Raw genomic sequence first — 9,542 nt, 5'->3', positions numbered from 1 at the left:
CATCAATCAGACTGTTATTTTGCCCCACACAAGCTGTTGGGCACAGCTTGAGAGATGCTTGGAGAAGATTGTGTGGATACAGTATCTTTTAAACAGCATTTTTTTGGGGGAGGGTGTATTTTTTACAATTTGCAACATGAGACACACAAGGGGAGGAGTAAAAGGCCCAGACCAGGCAAGGCCAAGAACAGAAGGGTAGAGCGAATAAAGGCAGACACCAGGGAGACTTGGTAAAGAAATGGTGGGCCAAGAACAGGAGGGAGGGATGGTGGTGGAGGCCGGTGTGACCAAGGGGAGGAAAGGTTGAAGAAGCAAGAAGCAGGATGGCCTAAGGAAGGGGTTAAGACTGCGGGATGGTTAGCCTCGGGGTGAGCAGGGAGATGGGGGGTGGGTGTGGGGGAGGAGAAGAAGAGGGAGTGCTTGGCGCATGCGCCTGAAGCGCACTGCGGCGATCCGGCGGAGGCGATGCTCTCCTGGCATCAGCGCTGCGGCTGGAGGCACTGCTGGTGCTCCTGTCTGCTGTCCACTGCCACCTTGGCCTGCTTTTGCCACCCTGGCGCCCCGAACTCTGTGCCGCCGCACCCTTCACCCAGTCTTGGGACAGCTGGCGCTAAGAATTCATGCTATGACCTTCGATTCAGCCAGGAGGTAAAGGAGTGACATAGGGGAAGAACGTTGCGGGCGGCGGAGGGAACTCGGGCCAGGGGTATCCTCAATTTGTGTGTTCTCCAGGTTCACGAGAGGAAAAAAATGGGGGACAGTACTGGCCTCAGACCTACAAAAGGATGTTGAACATTTATTTCTCATTGCGAAAGTAATACAGACTTCTTTCCTTTAACCAGGGTTGAGGCATCTGAGCGTCGGTATTTTCCTTAACGTTCCCGGCTTTCAAATTTTGAAGTTCCTCACGTGCAGCAGCAGAAGGTGTATTTAAAGGTCAAGGGTATAGGACTCGGCAATTATAAGAGCTTTCTTTGCCTTTGTTCAGGGTGATGGGTCTTTCTACAGAATCCGAGGCACTCTAAGCTCCTCCCTGGGGGTCGGGGTGGATTCTATCTAGATTTGGCATCTGCTCTGAGCACCTGCAAACAATGACGTCTTTCCCGTTTTCCACTTCCCTAATTATCACGCCTACCCCCATTAGGGAAGGCTAGTAATGGCTCTTCTGGATTGAGCACGGGGGCACAGCTGTTGAGATACATCCAGCTATCATCAGGCACTTAACATATTAAAAACGGAGGTGGGAAGCCAGACGCAGTGCGCTTGTGTATTTGAGAGTGTGGGGGTGCTCAGCGCGGTAGCGGGCAGGTATACAGTAGTCTGGTAACTGCGGGGGATTGGTTCCGGGACCCCCGCAGATAGCAAATTTCGGGGATGCTCAAGCCTCCTGTATAAAATGGCGTTGTACCGTCAGTCCTCGGTATCCGCCGAGGGTCCACAGTATTTGAGAAGGTCTGGTGTGTGGGGGAGGGGGGCGTCACTGGGGAGGGCGGGAGGTACGCAGGCGCAAGCCTTGCTTGGAGCAGGGACAGGGAGTCGAATGCGTATATAAGAAAGCAAAGTTGGAGTTCCCATCCTGGCTCAGCAGAAGGAATCTGACTAGCATCCATGAGGACGCAGGTTCAATCTCTGGCTTCGCTCAGTGGGTTAAGGATCCGGTCTTACCGTGAGCTGTGGTGTAGGTCGCAGACGCAGTTTGGATCTGGCGTTGTGCCTGTGGCGTAGGCCAGCGACTACAACTCAGATTCGACCCCTAGCCTGGGAACCTCCATTTGCCGCGCGGGTGCGGCCCTAAAAAAAAAAAAAAGAAAGCAAAGTTGCTGGTAGTTGACACCCGCGGGAGAGGCGAGTGAAGGTGCGCATGCGCACTTGAGACAACATGTGACGGTTCCCTTTAACAAGAGGAGGGTAGAGGCGCGCATGCGCATTTTAAACGGAATGACGGGGAGGGGAGGCGCGCAGCTTACGTGTAATTAAGATTGCAAAATGGCGAGGGGGGAGGTAAGTTGTCTTTGCTTGGCCATCTTGGGCTAGGAGGGCCTGCGGAAGAATCGCTTTATCTTTTTAGTTGGGTGAGTGGGATCAGCTAGAGTTGGAGTTGTCCTAGGCTGTGGCCAGATCCACCAGATATTAACCCGGAATCTTGGTTCCTCTCTGGCTTATCGATAATGTGTTTAAAAATGCGGAGGCGTTGATGGCTTTACGAAAGGTTACAGGAGCTGGCTGGCTGTGTGTAGGAAATGCGTAAAACGGGAGCACTTGGAGACAGACCACATTCGGGCAGCACACCTCGGGAGGGCTCTGTCGGACTTGCAGATCATGGCCCGGTTCCATCAGAGTATCCGAACCCAGGGGTTGCAATATTGTGAGAATTTACCCTTGATTTTCTCCCCTTGAGGTTGTAGGGGTGAGGATTTGGCTGTTTCCAAATGCTTGTACCACTTTGCTTTAAACCTAGGATTTGGGCAAAAGATAATGGTGATATGAAGGTGACCTGTGTTTCACACCCTTCTAAATTATTTTTTTCTGTAGAACTTTGAGCATGGTTTCCTCTTAGGAGGACAATATTTTGGAGGGAGGGCAGCAAGTACTGTCGTGGCTCTCGGAGGGCTGTCAGTAAGGACCTATTGTTAATCGCTAAAACAAACAATTTAGCAGTTAGCTATGTAGAAGAAACGACACAGGATTCAAAATTGAGATAGGTCTTTTCAACAATCCTGGCCATGATCTCATGCTGGTGTTTTTCCTTCTCTGGGCCCAGTTCCCTATCTATAATAATAATTAAACGTCTTTGACGCTTAAACTATGCCAGGTGTTGGATCTACATGTTTTTACCTTAAGTAATTTAGTACTCTCTACAATCTTATGAAATAGCAGTACCATTATCCATCTTTTACAAATGAAGGACACAGATAAAGTAAATTGTCCAAGGGTTTACATTCCTATTGAATGGCTGAAACTGGATTTTTATCTAGGTAGTATGGCTGTGGAATCCTGTGCTCTTAAACATTATATTTATCCACCAAAATGATGGGGCAAATTTAAAGGACCCTTCTTTAACGACTTCAAATTTCATGTGCAACTTACTTATGCTGTTTAAGAAAGAATACTGCTGATTTTTAATCAGTGCATGGTACAGGGTTACATATTTAGAAGATAAAAAGTAAACAATTGTTGATTTGGAGCCTAGCGGGGTGGCCATCCTTACCTAGCCTTGTCTTCTGTGATTTTTTGTTCTGCAGAGGGTTTAAAATGGCCGACTGCGGCAGGCTGGACACACCCTTCTTGTTTTGCCTGATTTGAGATCTGGTCTGACGCTTTGAGACAACCAGTCATTTGCTGCAATAGAGATTTTTTTTTCTTACCCATTATTAATATTTGGTATGTTAATACCAATATTCAATAGTAAAAGGTTATTGCTTTTCTTTTTTGTAATAAAAGAAAATACATAGATTTCTTTTATTTGGTTGGGAAAAATCCATTGAAGTGGAATTACTATGTCAAAGGATATGAACATTTTTAACATGTAATACATATTGCCAAGTTTCTCCCTGAAAAGGTTGTACAGATTTTCTTTCACTCACACAAGCACTGAGTAGTATTTGTTAAAAACATTATTTTATGGATAAAAAAGAGTATTTAATTTTGCATTTATTTATTTGTTAGTTTTGATTCTTTTTTCCTCTGTATTCGTGTGATGTTAGTTCATGTCTTATACTGATTTATTTGTTGGAGTTTTAGTTTAGCGTTTATTATTATCTATTTAAATGTGTTCTGTAAATAATGGCTGTTACTCAGATTTCTATAATGTTATGAATATGTACTCCAGGCTATTGTTTGCCTTTTAATTTTTGTTTTTAAATTTTTGGTTAGTAGAAATTTGAAATCATGTGTCCAAATTCCTCTATCTTCTATTTTGTGATTTTTGTTCCATTAAGTTTGAACATTTCCTTCAATCTAGAAATTTGGTGAACATTCATTTTGGCTTCATCTGAAGATAACCATCAAATTATATTTGAAAAAAGGAAAAAGATCCATAATCTCACCAGCCAGAGATAACCAGTGTTAATAAATGTGTTCACTTTTTTTCATTTCTTCTGCATTTTTCTACAGTGATCACATATTTATTTGTACTATTTTATATTGTGTTTTGTCTTTATAACATGCATTTTTCTGTGTTGAACATTTTTGTAACTGTGATTGAATGGTTTCATGGTATTTTGTTGTATGGCAGTATCTTAGGGTTTTCAGTATGTTCAATAGTAATTATATAATTATGTTTTTTCATTTAGTTTTTATTGTTTATCTATTTTGAGTTATTTCTTTATAGGATAGAGTTCAGGATTAGAATTATTCATCAAAAAGTTTGAATATTATAAAGACCTGCCATAATAGCATTCCAAAAAGTTTTATCAATTTTTGTACCCGGTCATTTAGGTACATAAAAATTTTTTTTGCTTACTTGATATGTAAAAGAATGGTATTTTTGACTTACGGTTATTGGTGAAGCTGGGACTCTCATGTTAATTATTCGCTCCTATTTCCTTTTGTAAACTATTGAACTTGGGTCTGAATGTTAATCTGTTTGTAAGAGCTCTGTATTATGTGCTCTGTATAAGGATCTATTACCCCTTATCATTTGTTGCACATACACTCCTGGTATATGTTTTTTGCCATTGAATATGAAGAAATGTTTGTAATTCCAAAGACAACTGCGTCGTGGAATACTTGCCAAATTCTTGGTAGCCATTTTGAGATAGCATTTATCTGTTCTTTAGATAGATAGCCATTTCTTTTTTTCTAAAAGGAAAGCAACATTGACTGCTGCACAGCAGTGTTCCTCCCTGGTTATAGATGTAGGGAGAAGACATGGCAACATTTTGTCCCTAATAAGACATTGGCAGCCAATGTAGACCAGACACAAAACAGTAGTCCCCCTTCCCCCATCCATTTGGGGACTGATGCTATTTTGAATATTTATGAGTGATCTGGGGGAGGATGCAGACATAGTATTCACTTTTGTAGATAACACTGAACTCTTTGGAGATGTAAAATGGTAAAGGAACAAACTGTAACACCTGAAAAGACTTTGTGCATGTGGGCTGGCAGTGTAGTTAAGAGTAATGTAATGATTTTAGGGAAAAATAGTATGTTAAGCGTATAAAATAGAGACCTCAGAGACATTGGGTCTCAAGACAAGGATTTCAGTGTAAATGGAAACAGTTTGTTAATGTCATCAGCTTAATTTTCTGGTGCAGAGACAAAAGAGTCATTAAAAACCTAGGCCTTATTAAGAATGATACATGACACAAAAATTCCATCCTCTCTCTGTATAAAACCATCTGAATCAAATGACTAGTTTACACTAGTAATCTCACCTCAAGGAATCTCTTACTACCTCTCACCATATATTTTGAAATGGTGATGGCAAGAGTGTGTTACATCTCAGTTTCATTTTTCTTAGTTATAATATGTAGGTGATTAAGATTAGGTCTTGGGGGTGGGATAGGGTATCTTATTTTGGCTTAATGAAGCTGGGTCTATTATATGTGGTTCAGAGAATCTGTTTAATTATATTAAACCTTTCTAAATTATTCTACTCCATGAGGTATATACTATTTCTTTTATATTTAATAACATTCTAATTTTTTCAGTGAAGGGGGATTATTGGATTTAGAGGTGTCAAGTGAACTGTTTCTACTTTTTTGCTATCCCATTGTACTGGGTTAATCCCTTTAGTTGGAAGCCCCCATTTTTTCAGCATTTTGCTAGCTGCAGATATTAAACCAGGCTTGGCAGATGTATAATAAGCAAAACAAAATGAAACAAAGCAACAACAAATCTGTGTTGTAGAGGAGGTGGTTGAGAATGTCCTTTACTGGAGGTCTGTGCCTGTTTTAAGCATAAGAGTTACCTTTGACGTCATGCCAGTGTCTCGTTCCCAAATCCATCTATGATCGGGTGTTAGGTAGAGCCTGGATATTTGAAATAGCCTGAAAGCATTTAACTTTTGACTTCTACAATTTGTTCCTCCTCTCTCTTGATGTTACAGCCAGCAGCAATCTGGAGCAGCACTCCTTGGAAAGAAATTTTACATCGGCCATTATAATACAACCTGATAAGTGTTACAGCACTTATCAGGTTGTATTGTAATTGTCTGTGTATATATATGCCTGTCTCCCTTCCTCTGTTATCAGTTAGACTGTGAGCTCCTTGAGGGCAGGAATAGTGTCTTCATCTCCAGAGCCCAGCCTGGCACATTAGTAGGCCTCAGTAAATGTTTATTGGATGAATAAATGAATGACTCATCAACAAACATTTATTGTGTGCCTGCTAACGTGATCTCCACAGGCTCTGGACTGTCAACTGTTTCTTCAAAATGCATGTGGTCAGAAACTTGTTTCTTTCCAGTTATGTGTATATCTTCTCAAGAGTTTCTCATGAGATAATGCTATTTTTGTGTTTGGATTTTAGTCCTTGGTATTTACAGATGTTGCTACTGTTGCTACCGCTGATAATCTTCCTGGGTGAAAGCTGCCAGATCAGGAGCCTTATCCTCACTGCCTAGTATTTGCTAAATTATTCCTGTTTGTGGACTTTTCACTCCTCCTCAGGTCTTACTTTACCTAGTATTCCTAGGTAGGGCACTACATTCTAGATCAGAGGTGGGCAAGTGCAGCCCCATGGGCTACCTGGTTTTACAAATAAAGTTCTGTTGGAACACTGCCATCATTTGTTGATGTTTTGTCTGTGGCTTCTTTGACCTACAACAGCAGAGCTGACAGTGGCGGCCCACAAAACTCGGCGCTATAAAAAGATTGCCTACCATGTTTTGGATCATCCCTCAACAGTGACGGTTTCATTCTCCTCTCCATTTATCAGAGATACTTTTAGCATCTCAGAAACTCATTTATTTACCTCATTCATTATTGCTTATGACAAGTCTTTTTCTTGTTTTATAGATGGGAGGCTAGGACACACTTCAAACTAGGAGATTGATTTTTAAAGCCTCCCCCAGGATCCTGCAGTCAGTCAGTTATACCGTGTCCTTCAACATCAACTGTCAAGCTTTAGTACTTTAAAATTCCTTTTTTATGTCCTAACTTGAAGCATATGACCATATCATGCTTTGGTGCCTTATCCCTTGCCCCCCCCACCTCCTACACAGCTCTTTGCAATGAGAATATGGAAAATAAGGAATTAATGTGAGATAACAGCAGAAAAGTAGGTTAAGGCAAATGTTTAGAGGGTCTGAATGCTAATGTTTAAACTAAGAAATGGGGTTTCTGAAATATTCACTTATTCATACTTAAACAGGTAGTGAGACTGTACTTACAACAGCTTAGAGACCTCCCCTCAACCCTCCCTAATCTACCACACATTGTCTTGGAAAGCTGCCTGTGAGTATATTGTCCTTCATGTCACTTTAAAAAGTTGGAAAGCTCCAAGTGAAAGCTAGATCTAAAAAAAAAAAGAGCTATCTCATTCTAGGAGTAAAATGGAGGGAAATGTTTTACAGCATTATATTTCAAGCTGCTTGCTGGATTTTGTCCCAGCATTTTATTATCAAAATTGTCATACAGAAAATTTGAAAGAATTGGGGAGTTCCTGTTGTGGCACAGCGGAAACGAATCCGACTAGTATTCATGAGGATGTAGGTTCGATCCCTGGCCGTGCTCAGTGGGTGGGGGATACGGAATTGCCGTGAGCTATGGTGTAGGTCACAGTTGAGGCTCAGATCCCAAGTTGCTGTGGCTGTGACATAGGCCGGCAGCTGTAGCTCTGGTTTGACCCCTAGCCTGGGAACTTACGTATGCCACACATGCGGCCCTAAAAAAAAAAATTGGAAGAATTGTACAGTGAAAATCCATATACTCACTACCTAGGTGGTACAGTTAACATTTTGCTGTATTACGTAGTCATCCATCTTTGTTGGATAGGTTTTTTGAAATAGTTGTGGTTGTCATCCATTTTGATCTCATCTGTATGTGACCCATCATGGTGCTGAAAAATAATTTTTGATTCTTAACTGTATTTTCCAAGTTGGCATGGATACCATTGCAGCCTTTGTGTAGGCAGATCTGCTTGGGACTGAGAGTCCCAGGTAGAGAAGACGTTTTGTTTCTGAAAGAAAATGGCTGCAGCTCACCATTGTTTATTAGAAATAGTAAGAAAAAGAAAAATGGGAGTCTAGGTCCAGTGTCAGTAAATCCTTTCAATAATATATTGCCCTGCACTTCATTCACTTCACTGGCTTGACGGGGACAGGTGGTTTTCAGAGCAGCTTCTGTTTGGTTCTTTCCTTTAAGAATTAATGAAGGAGAAGCAACAAAGTACTGTCGAAATGCCGCTGAAGTGATATTCAGCATTAGCACAACTCCTTGGAATTTTAGCAAATAGGTTTTTAATTTGGACTACTGTCTGATAATATTCTTCTGGCCCTTTTCTGTTAGCAATAGCCTCAGAGTCAAAAGAAGCACTGTGAACTGAAATTTGTCTTTATCATGAACATGATAATGGTAAATGTTACTTGTTTGTGTCTATCTCCCTTCATTTAAGTTCAAGGGCAGAGGTCATATCTTACTCAATCTTTGTAATTCTCTCAGTAGTCATAAAAAATGCAATATTACATTTAATACCTATTACATGGGCAAAGATTTTAAAATGTTATACTAATATTGGTGGGATATATCCAATTTTATTGTAACCCTTCATAGGAGCAATTTGGCAATATATATTAATGGGCAGAATAAATATTACATGTCCTTTGGCCCAGCAATTTCATTTCTAGGGATATGCCTCTAAATAGTCTTTAAAAATTTCTTAATAATGTAAAGATATATTAAAAGATTTAGGTATGGGAACGTTCACAATGTTCATAGCAGTTAAAAAAAAATAGAAAAATTTACCTATTCCTGAATATGAATTTGGATAAATAAATTTTGGTGCATTTATGTAATAATACAAACAGGCATTAAAAATAAAAGTCTTATAGATGAATATTTGACTTGGAAAGATGTACCCAATATATTAATTGAAAGAAAGGCTATGGTTTCATCTAATTTTTGTCAAATAAAAATTAATGTTTTTTTACCTGCATATGAAAGTAATTGAAAGAATTATACACCAAGTGTTAAACTTTCTGGCATTCTGTGATTTTTACTTTCTATCCTTAATGTATTTCTGGAATTTTTATTTTCACAGCGTACCTTTATGACTTTCAAAGTTAAGACAAACATTGAAACGGTTTCCATTTTGAAATTTGCTGACCTGAACAGAAGTGGAGTAAATGGGTTGGTGAGGGGGCTGGAAACTGGAGCAGTTTAGTTTGGAAAAGAGCTGGGCTGGGGTGGGAGTAGGGCGTGGTAGAAATAAGATCTCTGTCTTCAGAGAAAGGCACTAATTACTTACTACTCTATTCTTGGCTCCTTAGTGCAGGCATTTCACGCATCAGGCTCTACACTGACGGCTTATTTCCCAATTAGGCCCTGTACACATTCCTTTCCCACCCTTGTCCCTCGGCTTTATAAGCTAAATAATTG

Source organism: Phacochoerus africanus, chromosome X (assembly GCF_016906955.1).
Source record: "Phacochoerus africanus isolate WHEZ1 chromosome X, ROS_Pafr_v1, whole genome shotgun sequence".
In the NCBI taxonomy this organism is placed as follows: Eukaryota; Metazoa; Chordata; class Mammalia; order Artiodactyla; family Suidae; genus Phacochoerus; species Phacochoerus africanus.
The sequence above is the reverse complement of the archived record's forward strand: the minus strand, read 5'-3'. Positions refer to the sequence as shown.